Below are 27,704 nucleotides of genomic sequence, written 5' to 3'. Positions count from 1 at the left end.
CACATAGACTGGAATCAACGTTTTTTAGCTGGAAAAAAACCGGGACTAGTGGGATTCTAGAGGAGTTTTTTAGCTGTAAAAATGCACTAATGCTGAAAAACGCAATAAAACGAAACAATCCAGAATTTTGGCCTTTTTTTGAGAAAAAAAAAAATTTTTTCAGTTAAAAAAAACACTAAATAATGCAAACACGGAAAAAAGCAGAACAACTCCTCTAAAAGCTAATGCAAAAAAGCTAAAAAAAAAGCTTATACATGGACATCAAATCCCCCCCTTATGCATTATACATGGTGATCATATCCCCCCCTTATGTATAATACATGGTGATCCTATCCCCCCTTATGTATTATACATGGATATCATATCCCCCCTTATGTATTATACATGGATATCATATCCCCCCTTATGTATTATACATGGTGATCCTATCCCCCCTTATGTATTATACATGGTGATCATATCCCCCCCTTGTGTATTATACATGATGATTATAGCCCCCCCTATGTATTCTACATGGAGATAATATCCCCCCTTGTGTATTATACATGGTGATCATAACCCCCTTATGCATTGTAAATGGAGATCATATCCCCCCTTATGGATTATACATGGTGATCATATCCCCCCTTATGTATTATACATGGAGATCGTATCTCCCTTATGTATTATACATGGAGATCATATCCCCCCCTTATGTATTATACATGGTGATCATATCCCCTCCTTATGTATTATACATGGAGATCTTATCCCCCTTATGTATTATACATGCTGATCATAACCCCCCTTATGTATTATACATGGAGATCAAATCCCCTTTATGTATTATACATGGAGATCTTATCCCCCCTTATGTATTATACATGGAGATCATATCCCCCCTTCTGTATTATACATGGTGATCATATCCCCCCTTATGTAATATACATGGAGATCATATCCCCCATTATGTATTATACATGGAGATCAAATCCCCCCTTATGTATTATATATGCAGATCATATCCCCCCTTATGTATTATATATGCAGATCATATCCCCCCTTATGTATTATACATGGAGATCATATCCCCCCTTGTGTATTATACATGATGATTATAGCCCCCCCTATGTATTCTACATGGAGATAATATCCCCCCTTGTGTATTATACATGGTGATCATAACCCCCTTATGCATTGTAAATGGAGATCAAATCCCCCCTTATGTATTATACATGGTGATCATATCCCCCCTTATGTATTATACATGGAGATCTTATCCCCCATTATGTATTATACATGGAGATATTATCCCTCCTTATGTATTATACATGGAGATCATATCCCCCCTTATGTATTATACATGGAGATCATATCCCCCCTTATGTATTATACATAGAGATCATATCCCCCTTATGTATTATACATGGTGATCATAGCCCCCCCTATGTATTCTACATGGAGATCATATCCCTCTTATGTATTATACATGGTGATCATATCCCCCCTTATGTATTATAAATGGAGATCATATCCCCCCTTATGTATTATACATTGAGATCTAATCCCCCCTTATGTATTATACATGGAGATCATATCCCCCCTTATGTATTATACATGGAGATCATATCCTTCCTTATGTATTATACATGGAGATCTTATCCCCCTTATGTATTATACATGGAGATCATATCCCCCCTTATGTATTACACATGGAGATCTTATCCCCCCTTATGTATTATACATGGTGAGCATATCCCCCCTTAAGTAATATACATGGAGATCATATCCCCCTTATGTATTATACATGGAGATCATATCCCTTCTTATGTATTATACATGGTGATCATATCCCCCCTTATGTATTATACATTGAGATCATATCCCTTCTTATGTATTAAACATGGAGATCATATCCCCCCTTATGTATTATACATGGAGATCATATCCCCCTTATGTATTATACATGGAGATCATATCCCCCTTATGTATTATACATAGAGATCATATCCCCCTTATGAATTATACATGGAGATCATATCACCCCCTAATGTACTATACATGGAGATCATATCCCCCTTATGAATTATACATGGTGATCATATCCCTCCTTATGGATTATACATGGAGATCATATCCCCTCCTTATGTATTTATACATGGAGATCATATCCCCCTTATGTAATATAAATTGCAATCATATCCCTCCTTATTTAATATACATGGAGATATTATTCCCCTTATGTATTATACATAGAGATCATATCCCCCTTATGTATTATACATGGAGATCTTATCCCCCCTTATGTATTATACATGGAGATCAAATCCCCCTTATGTATAATACATGGAGATCTTATTCCCCCTTATGTATTATACATGGAGATCATATCCCCCCTTATGTATTATACATGGTGATCATATCCCCCCTTATGTAATATACATGGAGATCAAATCCCCCCTTATGTATTATACATGCAGATCATATCCCCCCTTATGTATTATATATGGAGATCATATCCCCCCTTATGTATTGTACATGGAGATCATATCCCCCTTATGTATTATACATTGAGATCATATCCCCCCCTTATGTATTATACATGGAGATCATATCCCTTCTTATGTATTAAACATGCAGATCTTATCTCCCATTATGTATTATACATGGAGATATTATCCCTCCTTATGTATTATACATGGAGATCATATCCCCCCTTATGTATTATACATGGAGATCATATCCCCCTTATGTATTATACATGGAGATCATATCCCCCCTTATGTATTATACATAGAGATCATATCCCCCTTATGAATTATACATGGAGATCATATCACCCCCTAATGTACTATACATGGAGATCATATCCCCCTTATGAATTATACATGGTGATCATATCCCTCCTTATGGATTATACATGGAGATCATATCCCCTCCTTATGTATTTATACATGGAGATCATATCCCCCTTATGTAATATAAATTGCAATCATATCCCTCCTTATTTATTATACATAGAGATCATATCCCCGCTTATGAATTATACATGGAGATCATATCCCCTTATGTATTATACATGGAGATCATATCCCCCCTTATGTATTATACATGGAGATCGTATCCCCCCTTATGTTTTAAACATGGAGATCATATCCCCTCCTATGTATTATACATGGAGCTCATATCCCCCCTTATGTATTATACATGGAGATCATATCCCCCCTTATGTATTATACATGGAGATCATATCCCCCCTTATGTATTATACATGGTGATCATATCCCCCCTTATGTATTATACATGGTGATCATATCCCCCCTTATGTATTATACATGGAGATCATATCCCCCCCTATTGTATTATACATGAAAATCATATCCCCCTTATTTTCTATACATGGAGATCATATCACCTCTTAGGTTCTATACATGGAGATCATATCCCCCCCTGATGTATTACAAATGGAAATCAAACCCTCCTTCTGTATTATACATGGAGATCATATCCCCCCTTATGTATTATACATGGTGATCATATCCCCCTTATGTATTATACATGGAGATCATATCCCCCCTTATGTATTATACATGGTGATCATATCCCCCTTATGTATTATACATGGTGATCATATCCCCCTTATGTATTATACATGGAGATCATATCCCCCTTCTGTATTATACATGGAGATCATATCCCCCCTTATGTATTATACATGGTGATCATATACCCCTTATGTATTATACATGGAGATCATATCCCCCTTTTGTATTATACATGTAGATCATATCCCCCCTTATGTATTATACATGGTGATAATATCCCCCTTATGTATTATACATGGAGATCATATCCCCCTTCTGTATTATACATGGAGATCATATCCCCCCTTATGTATTATACATGGTGATCATATCCCCCCTTATGTATTATACATGGAGATCATATCCCCCTTATGTATTATACATGGAGATCATATCCCCCCTTATGTATTATACATAGAGATCATATCCCCCTTATGAATTATACATGGAGATCATATCACCCCCTAATGTACTATACATGGAGATCATATCCCCCTTATGAATTATACATGGTGATCATATCCCTCCTTATGGATTATACATGGAGATCATATCCCCTCCTTATGTATTTATACATGGAGATCATATCCCCCTTATGTAATATAAATTGCAATCATATCCCTCCTTATTTATTATACATAGAGATCATATCCCCGCTTATGAATTATACATGGAGATCATATCCCCTTATGTATTATACATGGAGATCATATCCCCACTTATGTATTATACATGGAGATCGTATCCCCCCTTATGTTTTAAACATGGAGATCATATCCCCTCCTATGTATTATACATGGAGCTCATATCTCCCCTTATGTATTATACATGGAGATCATATCCCCCCTTATGTATTATACATGGAGATCATATCCCCCCTTATGTATTATACATGGTGATCATATCCCCCCTTATGTATTATACATGGAGATCATATCCCCCCCTATTGTATTATACATGAAAATCATATCCCCCTTATTTTCTATACATGGAGATCATATAACCTCTTAGGTTCTATACATGGAGATCATATCCCCCCCTGATGTATTACAAATGGAAATCAAACCCTCCTTCTGTATTATACATGGAGATCATATCCCCCCTTATGTATTATACATGGTGATCATATCCCCCTTATGTATTATACATGGAGATCATATCCCCCCTTATGTATTATACATGGTGATCATATCCCCCTTATGTATTATACATGGTGATCATATCCCCCTTATGTATTATACATGGAGATCATATCCCCCTTCTGTATTATACATGGAGATCATATCCCCCCTTATGTATTATACATGGTGATCATATCCCCCCTTATATATTATACATGGAGATCATATCCCCCTTATGTATTATACATGGAGATCATATACCCCTTATGTATTATACATGGAGATCATATCCCCCTTTTGTATTATACATGTAGATCATATCCCCCCTTATGTATTATACATGGTGATAATATCCCCCTTATGTATTATACATGGAGATCATATCCCCCTTCTGTATTATACATGGAGATCATATCCCCCCTTATGTATTATACATGGTGATCATATCCCCCCTTATGTATTATACATGGAGATCATATCCCCCCATTATGTATTATACATGGAGATCATATCTCCCCTTATGTATTATACATGGTGATCATATCCCCCCTTCTGTAATATACAAGGAGATCATATCCCCCCTTTTGTATTAAACATGGAGATCATATCCCCCCTTATGTATTATACGTGGAGATCATATCCCCCCTTATGTATTATACATGGTTATCATATCCCCCCCTTATGTATTATACATGGAGATCATATCCCCCCTTATGTATTATACATGGTGATCATATCCCCGCTTATGTATTATACATGGTGATCATATCCACCCCTTATGTATTATACATGGAGATCATATCCCCCCTTATGTATTATACATGGTGATCATATCCCCCCCTTATGTATTATACATGGAGATCATATCCCCCCTTATGTATTATACATGGTGATCATATCCCCGCTTATGTATTATACATGGTGATCATATCCACCCCTTATGTATTATACATGGAGATCATATCCCCCCTTATGTATTATACATGGTGATCATATCCCCCCCTTATGTATTATACATGGAGATCATATCCCTCTTATATATTATACATGGTGATCATATCCCCCCCTTATGTATTATACATGGAGATCATATCCCCCCTTATGTATTATACATGGAGATCATATCCCCCCTTATGTATTATACATGGAGATCATATCCCCCCTTATGTATTATACATGGAGATCATATCCCTCTTATGTATTATACATGGTGATCATATCCCCCCCTTATGTATTATACATGGAGATCATATCCCTCCTTATGTATTATACATGGAGATCATATCCCTCTTATGTATTATACATGGTGATCATATCCCCCCCTTATGTATTATACATGGAGATCATATCCCTCCTTATGTATTATACATGGAGATCATATCCCTCTTATGTATTATACATGGAGATCATATCCCCCCTTATGTATTATACATGGAGATCATATCACCCCTTATGTATTATACATGGAGATCATATCCCCCCCTTATGTATTATACATGGAGATCATATCCCCCTTATGTATTATACATGGAGATCATATCACCCCTTATGTATTATACTTGGAGATCATATCCCCCATTATGTATTATACATGGAGATCATATCCCTCCTTATGTATTATAAATGGAGATCATATCCCCCCCTTATGTATTATACATGGAGATCATATCCACCCCGGTATGAATTATAAATGGAGATCATTCCCCCCCCCCCGCCCCCTTATGTATTAAAAATTGAGATCATATCCCTTCTAATGTATTATACATGCAGAACATACCCCCCCTTATGTATTTTATATGAAGATAATATCCCCGCTTAGGTATTATACATGGAGATCATATCCCTCCTTATGTATTATACATGGAGATCATATCCCCCCTTATGTATTATACATGGTGATCATATCCCCCCTTATGTATTATACATGGTGATCATATCCCTTTTTATTTTCTATACATGGAGATCATACCCCCCCCTTATGTATTCTACATGGAGATCATTTCCCCTTTATGTATTATACATGGAGATCATACCCCCCCCCTTATGTATTATACATGGAGATCATATCCCCCTTTTGTATTATACATGAAGATCATATCCCCCCTTATGTATTATACATGGTGATCATTTCCCCCTGATATATATTACATGGTGATCATATCCCCCCTTATATATATTACATTGTGATCATATCCCCCTTATGTATTATACATGGAGATCATATACCTCCTTATGTATTATACATGGAGATCATACCCCCCCCCCCCTTTTGTATTGTACATGGAGATCATATCCCCCCTTAGGTATTATCCATTGAGATCATTTCCCCCCTTATTTTCAATACATGTAGATCATATCCCCCCCTTATGTTCAATACATGGTGATCATATCCCCCTTATATATATTACATGGTGATCATATCCCCCCTTATATATATTACATTGTGATCTTATCACCCCTTATGTATTATACATGGAGATCATATCCCCCCTTATGTATTATACACGGAGATCATACCCCCACTTATGTATTATATATGGTGATCAAATCTCCCCTTGTGTATTCTACATGGAGATAATATCCCCACCTTTTGTATTATAAATGGAGTTCATATCCCCTTTTGTATTATACATGGAGATCATATCCACCTTATATATACTACATGGTGATCATACCCCCCACCCCCCTTATGTAATATACATGGAGATCATACCCCCCTTTTGCATTATAAATGGAGATCATATCCCCCTTTTGCATTATAAATGGAGATCATATCCCCCTTTTGTATTATACATGGAGATCATATCCCCCCCCTTATGTATTATACATGGAGATCATATCCCCCCTTATGTATTATACATGGAGATCATATCCCCCCTTATGTATTATACATGGAGATCATATCCCCCCTTATGTATTATACATGGTGATCATATCCCCCCTTATGTATTATACATGGTGATCATACCCCTCATATGTATTATACATGGTGATCATATCCCCCCCTTATGTATTATACATGGAGATCATATCCCTCCTTATGTATTATACATGGTGATCATATCCCCCCTTATGTATTATACATGGAGATCATATCCCTCTTATGTATTATACATGGAGATCATATCCCTCTTATGTATTATACATGGTGATCATATCCCCCCTTATGTATTATACATGGAGATCATATCACCCCTTATGTATTATACATGGAGATCATATCCCCCCCTTATGTATTATACATGGAGATCATATCCCCCTTATGTATTATACATGGAGATCATATCACCCCTTATGTATTATACTTGGAGATCATATCCCCCATTATGTATTATACATGGTGATCATATCCCCCCCCTTATGTATTATACATGGAGATCATATCCCTCCTTATGTATTATAAATGGAGATCATATCCCCCCCTTATGTATTATACATGGAGATCATATCCACCCCGGTATGAATTATAAATGGAGATCATTCCCCCCCCCGCCCCCTTATGTATTAAAAATTGAGATCATATCCCTTCTAATGTATTATACATGCAGATCATACCCCCCCTTATGTATTTTATATGAAGATAATATCCCCGCTTAGGTATTATACATGGAGATCATATCCCTCCTTATGTATTATACATGGAGATCATATCCCCCCTTATGTATTATACATGGAGATCATATCCCCCCTTATGTATTATACATGGTGATCATATCCCCCCTTATGTATTATACATGGTGATCATATCCCTTTTTATTTTCTATACATGGAGATCATACCCCCCCCTTATGTATTCTACATGGAGATCATTTCCCCTTTATGTATTATACATGGAGATCATACCCCCCCCCTTATGTATTATACATGGAGATCATATCCCCCTTTTGTATTATACATGAAGATCATATCCCCCCCTATGTATTATACATGGAGATCATATCCCCCTTTTGTATTATACATGAAGATCATATCCCCCCCTATGTATTATACATAGCGATCATATCCCCCTTATATATATTACATGGTGATCATATCCCCCCTTATATATATTACATTGTGATCATATCCCCCCTTATGTATTATACATGGTGATCATTTCCCCCTGATATATATTACATGGTGATCATATCCCCCCTTATATATATTACATTGTGATCATATCCCCCTTATGTATTATACATGGAGATCATATACCTCCTTATGTATTATACATGGAGATCATACCCCCCCCCCTTTTGTATTGTACATGGAGATCATATCCCCCCTTAGGTATTATCCATTGAGATCATTTCCCCCCTTATTTTCAATACATGTAGATCATATCCCCCCCTTATGTTCAATACATGGTGATCATATCCCCCCTTATATATATTACATGGTGATCATATCCCCCCTTATATATATTACATTGTGATCTTATCACCCCTTATGTATTATACATGGAGATCATATCCCCCCTTATGTATTATACACGGAGATCATACCCCCACTTATGTATTATATATGGTGATCAAATCTCCCCTTGTGTATTCTACATGGAGATAATATCCCCACCTTTTGTATTATAAATGGAGATCATATCCCCCTTATGTATTATACATGGAGTTCATATCCCCTTTTGTATTATACATGGAGATCATATCCACCTTATATATACTACATGGTGATCATACCCCCCACCCCCCTTATGTAATATACATGGAGATCATACCCCCCTTTTGCATTATAAATGGAGATCATATCCCCCTTTTGCATTATAAATGGAGATCATATCCCCCTTTTGTATTATACATGGAGATCATATCCCCCCCCTTATGTATTATACATGGAGATCATATCCCCCCTTATGTATTATACATGGAGATCATATCCCCCCTTATGTATTATACATGGTGATCATATCCCCCCTTATGTATTATACATGGTGATCATACCCCTCATATGTATTATACATGGTGATCATATCCCCCCCTTATGTATTATACATGGAGATCATATCCCTCCTTATGTATTATACATGGTGATCATATCCCCCCTTATGTATTATACATGGAGATCATATCCCTCTTATGTATTATACATGGAGATCATATCCCTCTTATGTATTATACATGGTGATCATATCCCCCCTTATGTATTATACATGGAGATCATATCACCCCTTATGTATTATACATGGAGATCATATCCCCCCCTTATGTATTATACATGGAGATCATATCCCCCTTATGTATTATACATGGAGATCATATCACCCCTTATGTATTATACTTGGAGATCATATCCCCCATTATGTATTATACATGGTGATCATATCCCCCCCCTTATGTATTATACATGGAGATCATATCCCTCCTTATGTATTATAAATGGAGATCATATCCCCCCCTTATGTATTATACATGGAGATCATATCCACCCCGGTATGAATTATAAATGGAGATCACTCCCCCCCCCGCCCCCTTATGTATTAAAAATTGAGATCATATCCCTTCTAATGTATTATACATGCAGATCATACCCCCCCTTATGTATTTTATATGAAGATAATATCCCCGCTTAGGTATTATACATGGAGATCATATCCCTCCTTATGTATTATACATGGAGATCATATCCCCCCTTATGTATTATACATGGAGATCATATCCCCCCTTATGTATTATACATGGTGATCATATCCCCCCTTATGTATTATACATGGTGATCATATCCCTTTTTATTTTCTATACATGGAGATCATACCCCCCCCTTATGTATTCTACATGGAGATCATTTCCCCTTTATGTATTATACATGGAGATCATACCCCCCCCCTTATGTATTATACATGGAGATCATATCCCCCTTTTGTATTATACATGAAGATCATATCCCCCCCTATGTATTATACATAGCGATCATATCCCCCTTATATATATTACATTGTGATCATATCCCCCCTTATGTATTATACATGGTGATCATTTCCCCCTGATATATATTACATGGTGATCATATCCCCCCTTATATATATTACATTGTGATCATATCCCCCTTATGTATTATACATGGAGATCATATACCTCCTTATGTATTATACATGGAGATCATACCCCCCCCCCCTTTTGTATTGTACATGGAGATCATATCCCCCCTTAGGTATTATCCATTGAGATCATTTCCCCCCTTATTTTCAATACATGTAGATCATATCCCCCCCTTATGTTCAATACATGGTGATCATATCCCCCCTTATATATATTACATGGTGATCATATCCCCCCTTATATATATTACATTGTGATCTTATCACCCCTTATTTATTATACATGGAGATCTTACCCCGCCTTATGTATTATACATGGAGATCATATCCCCCCTTATGTATTATACACGGAGATCATACCCCCACTTATGTATTATATATGGTGATCAAATCTCCCCTTGTGTATTCTACATGGAGATAATATCCCCACCTTTTGTATTATAAATGGAGTTCATATCCCCTTTTGTATTATACATGGAGATCATATCCACCTTATATATACTACATGGTGATCATACCCCCCCCCCCCTTATGTAATATACATGGAGATCATACCCCCCTTTTGCATTATAAATGGAGATCATATCCCCCTTTTGCATTATAAATGGAGATCATATCCCCCTTTTGTATTATACATGGAGATCATATCCCCCCCCTTATGTATTATACATGGAGATCATATCCCCCTTATGTATTATACATGGAGTTCATATCCCCTTTTGTATTATACATGGAGATCATATCCACCTTATATATACTACATGGTGATCATACCCCCCCCCCCTTATGTAATATACATGGAGATCATACCCCCCTTTTGCATTATAAATGGAGATCATATCCCCCTTTTGTATTATACATGGAGATCATATCCCCCCCTTATGTATTATACATGGAGATCATATCCCCTCTTATGTATTATACATGGTGATCATATCCCCCCTTATGTATTATACATGGAGATCATATCCCCCCTTATGTATTATACATGGTGATCATATCCCCCCTTATGTATTATACATGGTGATCATATCCCCCCTTATGTATTATACATGGTGATCATATCCCCCCTTATGTATTATACATGGTGATCATATCCCCCTTTTGTATTATACATGGTGATCATATCCCCCTTATCTTTTATACATGGAGATCATATCCCCCCTTATGTATTATACATGGAGATCATATCCCCCCTTATGTATTATACATGGAGATCATATCCCCCTTATGTATTATACATGGTGATCATATCCCCGACTTATGTATTATACATGGAGTTCATCTCCCCCTTATGTATTATACATGGAGTTCATGTCCCCCCTTATTTATTATACATGGTGATCATACCCCCCCTTATGTATTATACATGGAGATCATATCCCCCTTATGTATTATACATTTAGATCATGTCCCCCCTTATGTATTAAACATAGAGATCATATCCCCCTTATGTTTTATACATGGAGATCATATCTCCCCTTATGTATTATACAGGGCGATCATATCCCCCTTATGTATTGTACATGCAGATCATATCCCCCTTATGTATTATACATGGAGATCATACCCCCCTTATATATTATACATAGAGATCATATCCCCCCTTATGCTTTATACATGGAGATCATATCCCCACCTTATGTATTATACATGATGATCATATCCCCCCTTATATATTATACATGGTGATCATATCCCCCTTATGTATTTATACATGGAGATCATATCCCCCTTATGTAATATAAATTGCAATCATATCCCTCCTTATTTATTATACATGGAGATCTTATCCCCCCTTATGTATTATACATGGAGATCATATCTCCCCTTATGTATTACAATGGAAATCAAACCCTCCTTATGTATTATACATGGTGATGTTATCCCCCCTTATGTATTATACATGGTGATCATATACCTCCTTATCTATTATACATGGAGATCATATCCCCCTTTTTGTAATATACATGGAGATCATATCCCCCCTTATGTATTATACATGGAGATCATATCCCCCCTTATGTATTATACATGGTGATCATATCCCCCTTATGTATTATACATGGTGATCATATCCCCCCTTATGTATTATACATGGAGATCATATCCCCCTTATGTATTATACATGGAGATCATATCCCCCCTTCTGTAATATACATGGAGATCATATCCCCCCTTATGTATTATACAGGGTGATCATATCCCCCTTATGTATTATTCATGGAGATCATATCCCCCCTTCTGTAATATACATGGAGATCATATCCCCCCTTATGTATTATACATGGTGATCATATCCCCCCCTTATGTATTATACATGAAGATCATATCCCCCCTTATGTATTATACATGGAGATCATATCCCTCTTATGTATTATACATGGTGATCATATCCTTCCTTATGTATTATACATGGAGATCACATCCCCCTTATGTATTATACATGGAGATCATATCCCCCTTTTGTATTATACATGGAGATCATATCCCCCTTATGTATTATACATGGTGATCATATCCCCCCTTATGTATAATACATGGAGATCATATCCCCCTTATGTATTATACATGGTGATCATATCCCCCCTTATGTATAATACATGGAGATCATATCCCCCCTTATGTATTATACATGGAGATCATATCCCCCTTATGTATTATACATGGTGATCATATCCCCCCTTATGTATTATACATGGTGATCATATCCCCCCTTATGTATTATACATGGTGATCATATCCCCCCTTATGTATTATACATGGTGATCATATCCCCCCTTATGTATTATACATGGAGATCATATCCCCCTTATGTATTTTACATGGACATCATATCCCCCTTATGTATTTTACATGGACATCATATCCCCCTTATGTGTTATACATGGAGATCATATCCCCCCTTATGTATTTATACATGGAGATCATATCCCCCTTATGTAATATAAATTGCAATCATATCCCCCCTTATGTATTATATATGGACATCATATCCCCCTTATGTATTACAAATGGAAATCAAACCCTCCTTATGTATTATACATGGTGATCATATTCCTCCTTATGTATTATACATGGTGATCATATCCCCCCTTATGTATTATACATGGAGATCATATCCCCCCTTATGTATTATACATGGAGATCACATCCCCCTTATGTATTATACATGGAGATCATATCCCCCCTTATGTATTATACATGGAGATCATATCCCCCCTTATGTATTATACATGGTGATCATATCCCCCTTTTGTATTAAACATGGAGATCATATCCCCCCTTATGTATTATACATGGAGATCATATCCTCCCTTATGTATTATACATGGAGATCATATCCCCCTGATGTATTATACATGGAGATCATATCCCCCCTTCTGTAATATACAAGGAGATCATATCCCCCCTTTTGTATAAAACATGGAGATCAAATCCCCCCTTATGTATTATACATGGAGATCATATCCACCCTTATGTATTATACATGGAGATCATATCCCCCCTTATGTATTATACATGGAGATCATATCCCTCTTATATATTATACATGGTGATCATATCCCCCCCTTATGTATTATACATGGAGATCATATCCCTCCTTATGTATTATACATGGAGATCATATCCCCCCTTATGTATTATACATGGTGATCTTATCCCCCTTATGTATTATACATGGTGATCATATCCCCCCTTCTGTAATATACAAGGAGATCATATCCCCGCTTATGAATTATACATGGAGATCATATCCCCTTATGTATTATACATGGAGATCATATCCCCCCTTATGTATTATACATGGAGATCGTATCCCCCCTTATGTTTTAAACATGGAGATCATATCCCCTCCTATGTATTATACATGGAGCTCATATCCCCCCTTATGTATTATACATGGAGATCATATCCCCCCTTATGTATTATACATGGTGATCATATCCCCCCTTATGTATTATACATGGTGATCATATCCCCCCTTATGTATTATACATGGAGATCATATCCCCCCCTATTGTATTATACATGAAAATCATATCCCCCTTATTTTCTATACATGGAGATCATATCCCCCTTATGTATTATACATGGAGATCATATCCCCCTTCTGTATTATACATGGAGATCATATCCCCCCTTATGTATTATACATGGTGATCATATACCCCTTATGTATTATACATGGAGATCATATCCCCCCCTGATGTATTACAAATGGAAATCAAACCCTCCTTCTGTATTATACATGGAGATCATATCCCCCCTTATGTATTATACATGGTGATCATATCCCCCTTATGTATTATACATGGAGATCATATTCCCCCTTATGTATTATACATGGTGATCATATCCCCCTTATGTATTATACATGGTGATCATATCCCCCTTATGTATTATACATGGAGATCATATCCCCCTTCTGTATTATACATGGAGATCATATCCCCCCTTATGTATTATACATGGTGATCATATACCCCTTATGTATTATACATGGAGATCATATCCCCCTTTTGTATTATACATGTAGATCATATCCCCCCTTATGTATTATACATGGTGATAATATCCCCCTTATGTATTATACATGGAGATCATATCCCCCTTCTGTATTATACATGGAGATCATATCCCCCCTTATGTATTATACATGGAGATCATATCCCCCCTTATGTATTATACATGGTGATCATATACCCCTTATGTATTATACATGGAGATCATATCCCCCTTTTGTATTATACATGTAGATCATATCCCCCCTTATGTATTATACATGGTGATAATATCCCCCTTATGTATTATACATGGAGATCATATCCCCCTTCTGTATTATACATGGAGATCATATCCCCCCTTATGTATTATACATGGTGATCATATCCCCCCTTATGTATTATACATGGAGATCATATCCCCCTTATGTATTATACATGGAGATCATATCCCCCCTTATGTATTATACATAGAGATCATATCCCCCTTATGAATTATACATGGAGATCATATCACCCCCTAATGTACTATACATGGAGATCATATCCCCCTTATGAATTATACATGGTGATCATATCCCTCCTTATGGATTATACATGGAGATCATATCCCCTCCTTATGTATTTATACATGGAGATCATATCCCCCTTATGTAATATAAATTGCAATCATATCCCTCCTTATTTATTATACATAGAGATCATATCCCCGCTTATGAATTATACATGGAGATCATATCCCCCCTTATGTATTATACATGGAGATCGTATCCCCCCTTATGTTTTAAACATGGAGATCATATCCCCTCCTATGTATTATACATGGAGCTCATATCCCCCCTTATGTATTATACATGGAGATCATATCCCCCCTTATGTATTATACATGGAGATCATATCCCCCCTTATGTATTATACATGGTGATCATATCCCCCCTTATGTATTATACATGGTGATCATATCCCCCCTTATGTATTATACATGGAGATCATATCCCCCCCTATTGTATTATACATGAAAATCATATCCCCCTTATTTTCTATACATGGAGATCATATCACCTCTTAGGTTCTATACATGGAGATCATATCCCCCCCTGATGTATTACAAATGGAAATCAAACCCTCCTTCTGTATTATACATGGAGATCATATCCCCCCTTATGTATTATACATGGTGATCATATCCCCCTTATGTATTATACATGGAGATCATATCCCCCCTTATGTATTATACATGGTGATCATATCCCCCTTATGTATTATACATGGTGATCATATCCCCCTTATGTATTATACATGGAGATCATATCCCCCTTTTGTATTATACATGGAGATCATATCCCCCCTTATGTATTATACATGGTGATCATATCCCCCCTTATATATTATACATGGAGATCATATCCCCCTTATGTATTATACATGGAGATCATATACCCCTTATGTATTATACATGGAGATCATATCCCCCTTTTGTATTATACATGTAGATCATATCCCCCCTTATGTATTATACATGGTGATAATATCCCCCTTATGTATTATACATGGAGATCATATCCCCCTTCTGTATTATACATGGAGATCATATCCCCCCTTATGTATTATACATGGTGATCATATCCCCCCTTATGTATTATACATGGAGATCATATCCCCCCATTATGTATTATACATGGAGATCATATCTCCCCTTATGTATTATACATGGTGATCATATCCCCCCTTCTGTAATATACAAGGAGATCATATCCCCCCTTTTGTATTAAACATGGAGATCATATCCCCCCTTATGTATTATACGTGGAGATCATATCCCCCCCTTATGTATTATACATGGTTATCATATCCCCCCCTTATGTATTATACATGGAGATCATATCCCCCTTATGTATTATACATGGTGATCATATCCCCCCCTTATGTATTATACATGGAGATCATATCCCTCTTATATATTATACATGGTGATCATATCCCCCCCTTATGTATTATACATGGAGATCATATCCCTCCTTATGTATTATACATGGAGATCATATCCCCCCTTATGTATTATACATGGAGATCATATCCCCCCTTATGTATTATACATGGTGATCATATCCCCCTTATGTATTATACATGGTGATCATATCCCCCGTTCTGTAATATACAAGGAGATCATATCCCCCCCTTTTGTATTAAACAAGGAGATCATATCCCCCCTTAAGTATTATACATGGAGATCATATTCCCCCTTATGTATTATACATGGTGATCATATCCCCCCCTTATGTATTATACATGGTGATCATATCCCCCCCTTATGTTTTATACATGGAGATCATACCCCTCATATGTATTATACATGGTGATCATATCCCCCCCTTATGTATTATACATGGAGATCATATCCCTCCTTATGTATTATACATGGTGATCATATCCCCCCTTATGTATTATACATGGAGATCATATCCCTCTTATGTATTATACATGGTGATCATATCCCCCCCTTATGTATTATACATGGAGATCATATCCCTCCTTATGTATTATACATGGAGATCATATCCCTCTTATGTATTATACATGGAGATCATATCCCCCCTTATGTATTATACATGGAGATCATATCACCCCTTATGTATTATACATGGAGATCATATCCCCCCCTTATGTATTATACATGGAGATCATATCCCCCTTATGTATTATACATGGAGATCATATCACCCCTTATGTATTATACTTGGAGATCATATCCTCCATTATGTATTATACATGGTGATCATATCCCCCCCCTTATGTATTATACATGGAGATCATATCCCTCCTTATGTATTATAAATGGAGATCATATCCCCCCCTTATGTATTATACATGGAGATCATATCCACCCCGGTATGAATTATAAATGGAGATCATTCCCCCCCCCCCGCCCCCTTATGTATTAAAAATTTAGATCATATCCCTTCTAATGTATTATACATGCAGATCATACCCCCCCTTATGTATTTTATATGAAGATAATATCCCCGCTTAGGTATTATACATGGAGATCATATCCCTCCTTTTGTATTATACATGGAGATCATATCCCCCCTTATGTATTATACATGGTGATCATATCCCCCCTTATGTATTATACATGGTGATCATTTCCCCTTTATGTATTATACATGGAGATCATACCCCCCCCCTTATGTATTATACATGGAGATCATATCCCCCTTTTGTATTATACATGAAGATCATATCCCTCCCTATGTATTATACATAGCGATCATATCCCCCTTATATATATTACATGGTGATCATATCCCCCCTTATATATATTACATTGTGATCATATCCCCCCTTATGTATTATACATGGTGATCATTTCCCCCTGATATATATTACATGGTGATCATATCCCCCCTTATATATATTACATTGTGATCATATCCCCCTTATGTATTATACATGGAGATCATATACCTCCTTATGTATTATACATGGAGATCATACCCCCCCCCCCCTTTTGTATTGTACATGGAGATCATATCCCCCCTTAGGTATTATCCATTGAGATCATTTCCCCCCTTATTTTCAATACATGTAGATCATATCCCCCCCTTATGTTCAATACATGGTGATCATTTCCCCCCTTATATATATTACATGGTGATCATATCCCCCCTTATATATATTACATTGTGATCTTATCACCCCTTATGTATTATACATGGAGATCATATCCCCCCTTATGTATTATACACGGAGATCATACCCCCACTTATGTATTATATATGGTGATCAAATCTCCCCTTGTGTATTCTACATGGAGATAATATCCCCACCTTTTGTATTATACATGGAGATCATATCCCCTTTTGTATTATACATGGAGATCATATCCACCTTATATATACTACATGGTGATCATCCCCCCCCCCCCTTATGTAATATACATGGAGATCATACCCCCCTTTTGCATTATAAATGGAGATCATATCCCCCTTTTGCATTATAAATGGAGATCATATCCCCCTTTTGTATTATACATGGAGATCATATCCCCCCCCTTATGTATTATACATGGAGATCATATCCCCCTTATGTATTAAACATGGAGTTCATATCCCCTTTTGTATTATACATGGAGATCATATCCACCTTATATATACTACATGGTGATCATACCGCCCCCCCCTTATGTAATATACATGGAGATCATACCCCCCTTTTGCATTATAAATGGAGATCATATCCCCCTTTTGCATTATAAATGGAGATCATATCCCCCCTTATGTATTATACATGGAGATCATATCCCCTCTTATGTATTATACATGGTGATCATATCCCCCCTTATGTATTATACATGGAGATCATATCCCCCCTTATGTATTATACATGGTGATCATATCCCCCCTTATGTATTATACATGGTGATCATACCCCTCATATGTATTATACATGGTGATCATATCCCCCCCTTATGTATTATACATGGAGATCATATCCCCCCTTATGTATTATACATGGAGATCATATCCCTCTTATGTATTATACATGGAGATCATATCCCCCCTTATGTATTATACATGGAGATCATATCACCCCTTATGTATTATACATGGAGATCATATCCCCCCCTTATGTATTATACATGGAGATCATATCCCCCTTATGTATTATACATGGAGATCATATCACCCCTTATGTATTATACTTGGAGATTATGTATTATACATGGTGATCATATCCCCCCCCTTATGTATTATACATGGAGATCATATCCCTCCTTATGTATTATAAATGGAGATCATATCCCCCCCTTATGTATTATACATGGAGATCATATCCACCCCGGTATGAATTATAAATGGAGATCATTCCCCCCCCCCCGCCCCCTTATGTATTAAAAATTGAGATCATATCCCTTCTAATGTATTATACATGCAGATCATACCCCCCCTTATGTATTTTATATGAAGATAATATCCCCGCTTAGGTATTATACATGGAGATCATATCCCTCCTTATGTATTATACATGGAGATCATATCCCCCCTTATGTATTATACATGGTGATCATATCCCCCCTTATGTATTATACATGGTGATCATATCCCTTTTTATTTTCTATACATGGAGATCATACCCCCCCCTTATGTATTCTACATGGAGATCATTTCCCCTTTATGTATTATACATGGAGATCTTCCCCCCCCTAATGTATTATACATGGAGATCATATCCCCCTTTTGTATTATACATGAAGATCATATCCCCCCCTATGTATTATACATAGCGATCATATCCCCCTTATATATATTACATGGTGATCATATCCCCCCTTATATATATTACATTGTGATCATATCCCCCCTTATGTATTATACATGGTGATCATTTCCCCCTGATATATATTACATGGTGATCATATCCCCCCTTATATATATTACATTGTGATCATATCCCCCTTATGTATTATACATGGAGATCATATACCTCCTTATGTATTATACATGGAGATCATACCCCCCCCCCTTTTGTATTGTACATGGAGATCATATCCCCCCTTAGGTATTATCCATTGAGATCATTTCCCCCCTTATTTTCAATACATGTAGATCATATCCCCCCCTTATGTTCAATACATGGTGATCATATCCCCCCTTATATATATTACATGGTGATCATATCCCCCCTTATATATATTACATTGTGATCTTATCACCCCTTATTTATTATACATGGAGATCTTACCCCGCCTTATGTATTATACATGGAGATCATATCCCCCCTTATGTATTTTACACGGAGATCATACCCCCACTTATGTATTATATATGGTGATCAAATCTCCCCTTGTGTATTCTACATGGAGATAATATCCCCACCTTTTGTATTATAAATGGATATCATATCCCCCTTATGTATTATACATGGAGATCATATCCACCTTATATATACTACATGGTGATCATACCCCCCCCCCTTATGTAATATACATGGAGATCATACCCCCCTTTTGCATTATAAATGGAGATCATATCCCCCTTTTGCATTATAAATGGAGATCATATCCCCCTTTTGTATTATACATGGAGATCATATCCCCCCCCTTATGTATTATACATGGAGATCATATCCCCCTTATGTATTAAACATGGAGTTCATATCCCCTTTTGTATTATACATGGAGATCATATCCACCTTATATATACTACATGGTGATCATACCCCCCCCCCCTTATGTAATATACATGGAGATCATACCCCCCTTTTGCATTATAAATGGAGATCATATCCCCCTTTTGCATTATAAATGGAGATCATATCCCCCTTTTGTATTATACATGGAGATCATATCCCCCCCTTATGTATTATACATGGAGATCATATCCCCTCTTATGTATTATACATGGTGATCATATCCCCCCTTATGTATTATACATGGAGATCATATCCCCCCTTATGTATTATACATGGTGATCAGATCCCCCCTTATGTATTATACATGGTGATCATATCCCCCCTTATGTATTATACATGGTGATCATATCCCCCTTTTGTATTATACATGGTGATCATATCCCCCTTTTCTTTTATACATGGAGATCATATCCCCCCTTATGTATTATACATGGAGATCATATCCCCCCTTATGTATTATACATGGAGATCATATCCCTCCTTTTGTATTATACATGGAAATCATATCCCCGACTTATGTATTATACATGGAGTTCATCTCCCCCTTATGTATTATACATGGAGTTCATGTCCCCCCTTATTTATTATACATGGTGATCATACCCCCCCTTATGTATAATACATAGAGATCATATCCCCCATTATGTATTTTACATGGAGATCATATCCCCCTTATGTATTATACATGGAGATCATATCCCCCCTTATGTATTATACATGGAGATCATATCCCCCCTTATGTATTATACATGGAGGTCATATCCCCCTTATGTATTATACATTTAGATCATGTCCCCCCTTATGTATTAAACATAGAGATCATATCCCCCCTTATGTATTATACATGGAGATCATATCCCACCTTATGTATTATACATGGAGATCATATCCCCGCCTTCTGTATTATACATGGAGATTATATCCCCCTCCTATGTATTATACATGGAGATCATATCCCTCTTATGTATTAATAATTGAGATCATATCCCTACTAATGTAATATACATGCAGATCATATCCCCCCCTTATGTATTATACATGGTGATCATATCCCCCTTATGTATTATACATGGTGATCATACCCCCCTTATGCATTATTCATGGAGATCATATCCCTCTTATGTATTAATAATTGAGATCATATCCCTTCTAATGTAATATACATGCAGATCATATCCCCCCTCATGTATTATACATGGTGATCATATCCCCCTTATGTATTATACATGAAAATCATATCCCCCCTTATGTATTATACATGGAGATCATATCCCTCCTTATTTATTCTACATGGAGATCAGACCCCTCCTTTTGTATTATAAATGGAGATCATATCTCCCTTATATATATTTCATGGTGATCATATCCCCCCTTGTGTATTATACATGGAGATCATACCCCCCCCCTTATATATTATATATGGTGGTCATATCCCCCCTTGTGTATTCTACATGGAGATCATATCCCCCCTTATGTTATATACATGGAGATCATACCCCCCCCCTTTTGTTTTATAAATGGAGATCATATCTCCCTTATATATATTTCATGGTGATCATACTCCCCCCTTTTGTATTATACATATTGATCATATCCCCCCTTATGTATTATACATGGAGATCATATCCCCCCTTATGTATTATACATGGAGATCATATCCCCCTTATGTATTATACATGGAGATCATATCCCCCTTATGTATTATACATGGAGATCATATCCCCCCTTATGTATTATACATGGAGATCATATCCCCCTTATGTATTATACATGGAGATCATATCCCCCCCTTATGTATTATACATGGTGATCATATTCCCCTTATGTATTATACTCGGTGATCATATCCCCCCTTATGTATTATACATGGAGATCATATCCCCCTTATGTATTATACATGGAGATCATATCACCCTTATGTATTATACATGGTGATCATATCCCCCCTTATGTATTATACATGGTGATCATATCCCCCCTTATGTATTATACATGGTGATCATATCCCCCTTTATCTTTTATACATGATGATCATATCCCCTTTTATTTTATATACCTGGTGATCATATCACCCCTTATTTATTATATATGGTGGTCATATCCCCCTTATGTTTTATACATGGAGATCATATCTCCCCTTATGTATTATACAGGGCGATCATATCCCCCTTATGTATTGTACATGCAGATCATATCCCCCTTATGTATTATACATGGAGATCATACCCCCCTTATATATTATACATAGAGATCATATCCCCCCTTATGCTTTATACATGGAGATCATATCCCCACCTTATGTATTATACATGATGATCATATCCCCCCTTATATATTATACATGGTGATCATATCCCCCTTATGTATTTATGCATGGAGATCATATCCCCCTTATGTAATATAAATTGCAATCATATCCCTCCTTATTTATTATACATGGAGATCTTATCCCCCCTTATGTATTATACATGGAGATCATATCCCCCCTTATGTATTACAATGGAAATCAAACCCTCCTTATGTATTATACATGGTGATGTTATCCCCCCTTATGTATTATACATGGTGATCATATACCTCCTTATCTATTATACATGGAGATCATATCCCCCTTTTTGTAATATACATGGAGATCATATCCCCCCTTATGTATTATACATGGAGATCATATCCCCCCTTATGTATTATACATGGTGATCATATCCCCCTTATGTATTATACATGGTGATCATATCCCCCCTTCTGTAATATACATGGAGATCATATCCCCCCTTATGTATTATACAGGGTGATCATATCCCCCTTATGTATTATTCATGGAGATCATATCCCCCCTTCTGTAATATACATGGAGATCATATCCCCCCTTATGTATTATACATGGTGATCATATCCCCCCCTTATGTATTATACATGATGATCATATCCCCCCTTATGTATTATACATGGAGATCATATCCCTCTTATGTATTATACATGGTGATCATATCCTTCCTTATGTATTATACATGGAGATCACATCCCCCTTATGTATTATACATGGAGATCATATCCCCCTTTTGTATTATACATGGAGATCATATCCCCCTTATGTATTATACATGGTGATCATATCCCCCCTTATGTATAATACATGGAGATCATATCCCCCTTATGTATTATACATGGAGATCATATCCCCCTTATGTATTATACATGGTGATCATATCCCCCCTTATGTATTATACATGGTGATCATATCCCCCCTTATGTATTATACATGGTGATCATATCCCCCCTTATGTATTATACATGGAGATCATATCCCCCCTTATGTATTATACATGGAGATCATATCCCCCTTATGTATTTTACATGGACATCATATCCCCCTTATGTATTTTACATGGACATCATATCCCCCTTATGTGTTATACATGGAGATCATATCCCCCCTTATGTATTTATACATAAAGATCATATCCCCCTTATGTAATATAAATTGCAATCATATCCCCCCTTATGTATTATATATGGACATCATATCCCCCTTATGTATTACAAATGGAAATCAAACCCTCCTTATGTATTATACATGGTGATCATATTCCTCCTTATGTATTATACATGGTGATCATATCCCCCCTTATGTATTATACATGGAGATCATATCCCCCCTTATGTATTATACATGGAGATCACATCCCCCTTATGTATTATACATGGAGATCATATCCCCCCTTATGTATTATACATGAAGATCATATCCCCCCTTATGTATTATACATGGTGATCATATCCCCCTTTTGTATTAAACATGGAGATCATATCCCCCCTTATGTATTATACATGGAGATCATATCCCCCTTTTGTATTAAACATGGAGATCATATCCCCCCTTATGTATTATACATGGAGATCATATCCTCCCTTATGTATTATACATGGAGATCATATCCCCCTGATGTATTATACATGGAGATCATATCCCCCCTTCTGTAATACACAAGGAGATCATATCCCCCCTTTTGTATAAAACATGGAGATCATATCCCCCCTTATGTATTATACATGGAGATCATATCCACCCTTATGTATTATACATGGAGATCATATCCCCCCTTATGTATTATACATGGAGATCATATCCCTCTTATATATTATACATGGTGATCATATCCCCCCCTTATGTATTATACATGGAGATCATATCCCTCCTTATGTATTATACATGGAGATCATATCCCCCCTTATGTATTATACATGGTGATCTTATCCCCCTTATGTATTATACAGGGTGATCATATCCCCCCTTCTGTAATATACAAGGAGATCATATCCCCCCTTATGTATTATACATGGAGATCATATCCCCCCCTTTTGTATTAAACAAGGAGATCATATCCCCCCTTAAGTAATATACATGGAGATCATATTCCCCCTTATGTATTATACATGGTGATCATATCCCCCCCTTATGTATTATACATGGAGATCATATCCCTCATATGTATTATACATGGTGATCATATCCCCCCCTTATGTATTATACATGGAGATCATATCCCTCCTTATGTATTATACATGGTGATCATATCCCCCCTTATGTATTATACATGGAGATCATATCCCTCATATGTATTATACATGGTGATCATATCCCCCCCTTATGTATTATACATGGTGATCATATCCCCCCCTTATGTATTATACATGGAGATCATATCCCTCCTTATGTATTATACATGGAGATCATATCTCTCTTATGTATTATACATGGAGATCATATCCCCCCTTATGTATTATACATGGAGATAATATCACCCCTTATGTATTATACATGGAGATCATATCCCCCTCTTATGTATTATACATGGAGATCATATCCCCCTTATGTATTATACATGGAGATCATATCACCCCTTATGTATTATACTTGGAGATCATATCCCCCATTATGTATTATACATGGAGATCATATCCCCCCCCCCTTATGTATTATACATGGAGATCATATCCCTCCTTATGTATTATAAATGGAGATCATATCCCCCCCTTATGTATTATACATGGAGATCATATCCACCCCGGTATGAATTATACATGGAGATCATTCCCCCCCCCGCCCCCTTATGTATTAAAAATTGAGATCATATCCCTTCTAATGTATTATACATGCAGATCATACCCCCCCTTATGTATTTTATATGAAGATAATATCCCCGCTTAGGTATTATACATGGAGATCATATCCCTCCTTATGTATTATACATGGAGATCATATCCCCCCTTATGTATTATACATGGTGATCATATCCCCCCTTATGTATTATACATGGTGATCATATCCCTTTTTATTTTCTATACATGGAGATCATACCCCCCCTTATGTATTCTACATGGAGATCATTTCCCCTTTATGTATTATACATGGAGATCATACCCCCCCCCCTTATGTATTATACATGGAGATCATATCCAGCTTTTGTATTATACATGAAGATCATATCCCCCCCTATGTATTATACATAGCGATCATATCCCCCTTATATATATTACATTGTGATCATATCCCCCCTTATGTATTATACATGGTGATCATTTCCCCCTGATATATATTACATGGTGATCATATCCCCCCTTATATATATTACATTGTGATCATATCCCCCTTATGTATTATACATGGAGATCATATACCTCCTTATGTATTATACATGGAGATCATACCCCCCCCCCCCTTTTGTATTGTACATGGAGATCATATCCCCCCTTAGGTATTATCCATTGAGATCATTTCCCCCCTTATTTTCAATACATGTAGATCATATCCCCCCCTTATGTTCAATACATGGTGATCATATCCCCCCTTATATATATTACATGGTGATCATATCCCCCCTTATATATATTACATTGTGATCTTATCACCCCTTATTTATTATACATGGAGATCTTACCCCGCCTTATGTATTATACATGGAGATCATATCCCCCCTTATGTATTATACACGGAGATCATACCCCCACTTATGTATTATATATGGTGATCAAATCTCCCCTTGTGTATTCTACATGGAGATAATATCCCCACCTTTTGTATTATAAATGGAGATCATATCCCCCTTATGTATTATACATGGAGTTCATATCCCCTTTTGTATTATACATGGAGATCATATCCACCTTATATATACTACATGGTGATCATACCCCCCCCCTTATGTAATATACATGGAGATCATACCCCCCTTTTGCATTATAAATGGAGATCATATCCCCCTTTTGTATTATACATGGAGATCATATCCCC

General features: G+C 36.4%; 1 protein-coding gene across 3 annotated transcripts in view; it reads left to right on the top strand.

The window, feature by feature from the left end:
• The window catches only part of DRP2 (dystrophin related protein 2), a 162,956-nt gene that overhangs the window by 56,946 nt on the left and 78,306 nt on the right, over window positions 1–27,704 (top strand). The window lies entirely within an intron of this gene.

The sequence above is a fragment of the Staurois parvus genome, unplaced genomic scaffold (genome assembly GCF_062004578.1).
Source record: "Staurois parvus isolate SC_StPar_1 unplaced genomic scaffold, SC_StPar_1.0 ptg000377l, whole genome shotgun sequence".
NCBI classification, from domain to species: domain Eukaryota; kingdom Metazoa; phylum Chordata; class Amphibia; order Anura; family Ranidae; genus Staurois; species Staurois parvus.
The sequence above is the reverse complement of the archived record's forward strand: the minus strand, read 5'-3'. Positions and strand labels throughout refer to the sequence as shown.